Consider the following 3,465-nt stretch of genomic DNA (forward strand, 5'->3'; position numbering starts at 1 on the left):
TGCCAAATCTTAAGATAATTACTTGATGTTGTGAAAAATGAATTATTTGTAGAATTTGATTTGAATCATTTTGCTATATGAACTGAATTAGGTCAAATTGGTAAAAGATAAAATTATATGATTATTTTACTTGTTTAAAATTTGATCTAAATGGCTTTGGAGAGTTACAAAACTTGCCATCAAGTTTTGGAATTCAAAAGGTCTTGAAGATTTACAAAACTTGCCATCAAGTTTTGGAATCCAAAAGGTTTTGAATCGTTTCAAAATTTACCCTCAAGTTTTGGAATTTAAAATTTGATTAAAAGTCTTAATTATGAAATATTAAATACTAAAAATCTTGTGTAAGGTCCTAGAAATAGGATCTTAACCAGTGATCAAGCAATCTAACAATAAAATAAGATGAGAAATGAGTAGAAGAATGAATGAATCAAAGCTTGCACACGTTTGTATTCAGAAAACGTATGGTACAACTCTGACAATGGTCGTAAATTGTATGGATCATCAACAACAACTAACAGACACATATTGAACATATATATAGGGAAATAGACCTGACCGTAAACAGGACTTGGCCGTAAACTTGTTTATGGCCGTAAACACACTCTTGGCCGTAAACACACCAAAACACTTCTATTACAAGACTCAAAGTAAAAATGACCTATACATCCAAAATCCTAGCCCAAACCATAACATGGACCCTTCAATCTCCCCCTTGGTTTGGGGCTAGCTGTGACTCAGTTCTTCTCAATTACAGGTACATCGGACCCTCCCATTTCCCCTTGCCACATCTCCTTTGAAATAATCTTGGCAACCATTGTTGTGTACTCTTTAGCAACAGGCTCGAAAATATCTTCAGCTACCTTGATCTGATGTAGGGCCAGATGATGAATATCCCACTTCCCAAATTGAAGTAGGTCTTGTTTCTCATATAGGCGAAAGGAGCCATCTTGGAACTTTATGACAGCAGACGCAGTAGTTTCATCATAGACCTAGTAATGCATGTTTGCGAGAGATCCATCACTGAAGGTCTGCAGCACTGGAATTTGTTTGACTTGATTGGTTGGCGGTCACATGACAGTCTGAAAGGGCTCATTTGTTTTTGGATCCATTACATTAGGAAATTTCTTAATGAAAGACTCAGCAGTCTTCATGCCAGAAAATCCCTTCTTTACTTGGTCCTCCAATAACAGCTTGAAATGAGTTGCCTTTGGATCTCCAGAAGGATTGGCGAATGGAGCATTTGCTAATTCTGAAAGGTCAACACTAGTCCAAGAATTGAAATCATGGAAGTCTTTGTAATACTCCACGTTTTTGCTTTTACGTCTCACTAACCACATGTTTAGCCCGTCATGAAAGCCCCATGAGACAATTCTTGTTCTGTCACCGTACCTGTGTCCAAATTTCTTCTTTTCAAGATCAGTGACGGTGATAGTGGGTTTACCTCCAGGAGCATTCTGATAAGAGGATTTCTCTAAAAGAAGTTGTTTTTTCTTGTCAGAAGCTGCTAACTTGGCACGCTTGAGTGCAACAATGCTTGGTGCTTGAGCTGATTCCTTATCGAAGCGATCGACAATCGTAGTTCTTCTTTGAGTGGGCGGGTCAACAGGGGGGGTCTTGAACTTGTTGATCAGAAGACTGGATAGCGTTAAAATGTTGAACTGAAGACTTGAATTTGTCGCCAAATTCTTCTGCCAACTTCTTCTTAAGATCAAAATAACTTGCAGTCAAGGATCCCCGATGGGTTTGCAGATCCGAAATCTGCTGAGTTTTTAGAGTTTTATCCGCTTCAAGATCTGCAACCTGAATTTTAAGTTGGGCCTTTTCAGCTTCAAGATCAGCTACCCGGATATCAAGCTCAATATTCTTCTCATTAAGCACACTGATTTCCTTTTGAAGTCCAGTTATGGTGGGATCATCCTCTTTTGAGTGGCCTTCCTCAATAAAAATTTCCTTAGCTCGGGAGGAAGGCACTGAGCTTTGTTCGTGGGCCAAATGTAGAGCAAGCCTCTTAGAGGCAACATCATGATAGGACCTAAGAGGAGATGATCCCGAAGGAACTGATGAACCACCAGCTTCATAAAAGGTTCTCGGTCCTTCATGGGATGGAGTAGGTGAAGTAGCAATAGAAGTAGATATTGGTGGAGTCGACAAGCCTTGAGATAGTTCTGGCACAAGAACACCCGGTCTAGGATCAAGTCTTCTCCTCTTCAATGAAGGCGAGGAAGTCTGATTTGTCAGTGGTTCACTCACTGTTGGCTCAATAGTAGGAGGAACATTCTCAGAGGGAGGAATCTCTGAAGATGTCTCCATAGGAGTTGAAGTTTCAGCCATTTGTTTTGAAGGAGGAGGCATAGTCTCAAGAACGTCTTCTGACTCCCTTATCTCCGTTGCTGGATGAGCAACATCATGGATAGTTTCAAAGAAAGAGTCAAGATCGTCATTTGACAAGAAGTTTGCATTGCCTCCAAGATTCAAGGGAATATCATCCATGTCAAAGCCCGAAAGATCCAAATCCTCAAAGGAATCATTTTCTACGTTCTCTGTTGCATCCTCTGATTCTCCCTTGTTGAAATCACTCTCAACATTTACAGAATGTAAATCATGCTCTTCAACTACCATCGCAACAGGAGTAGCTTCAACATCTTCATGATCGGAAACCAGAATAACATCGTCTTCAGAAAAGATATCATCTTCAGAGGTCACACGGTCAGATGAAACATGAGACTCAGATGCCTCACAAGAATCGGCAAACAAGCCAAACTTCACCAAGGGAAACTTTCCTTGAAAAGTAATTTTTCCCTTTCTGTTTTGCTTCATTAACCCGACGGTGTTCAGCCCAAGAGACTTCATGTCGAGGACTTCTCCATCTTTAGCCATATCGGGAAATTGTTCATCAATGAACACTTGAATGAACCTAGGGTACAACAAGAATTTGTTCCTAGTTTTTCCTTTGATGTTTGAAATTAGTTCTTCGAGAATAAACTTTGAGAAGTTGTAATTCAGTCCCGTAGCCAGAGCGATGATGGCACCAGTGTTTCTTAGAGAAATCTCATCTGCACCAGACTTTCTTCCGGAAATGCAGCTCACGAACACATGTGCTAAGAATCTCTATAACGGTGGCAGCAACTTCTTTATAGTTGGAGGGAAGACACCTTCATATCCCATTTTGACAAGAAATTCTTCAACTTGGGAAATCTCGATCTCATATGAGAAGGTTGATTGGTCGTCAATTTTGAGCGTACTTCTGATGAACTGTTCAGTGATGATGATTTTGCAGTTTTTGACTGAAGCCTCAAAAGAAACAACTCCATCATTTCCTTTCTTCACCTTTTTTGACCTCCAGAATTCCTTGATCAAGCCTTGATAGATGTCTGGATTAACGGTCAGGGCAGTAGACATGCAGCACTCTCGCAGTCCATGCATCATCGACTTGAATTCTCCGTGAGCAGCCGGAGGATCAGCCAA

This window comes from Lactuca virosa, chromosome 1 (assembly GCF_052849685.1).
Source record: "Lactuca virosa cultivar CGN04683 chromosome 1, Lactuca_virosa_CGN04683_v6, whole genome shotgun sequence".
NCBI lineage: Eukaryota > Viridiplantae > Streptophyta > Magnoliopsida > Asterales > Asteraceae > Lactuca > Lactuca virosa.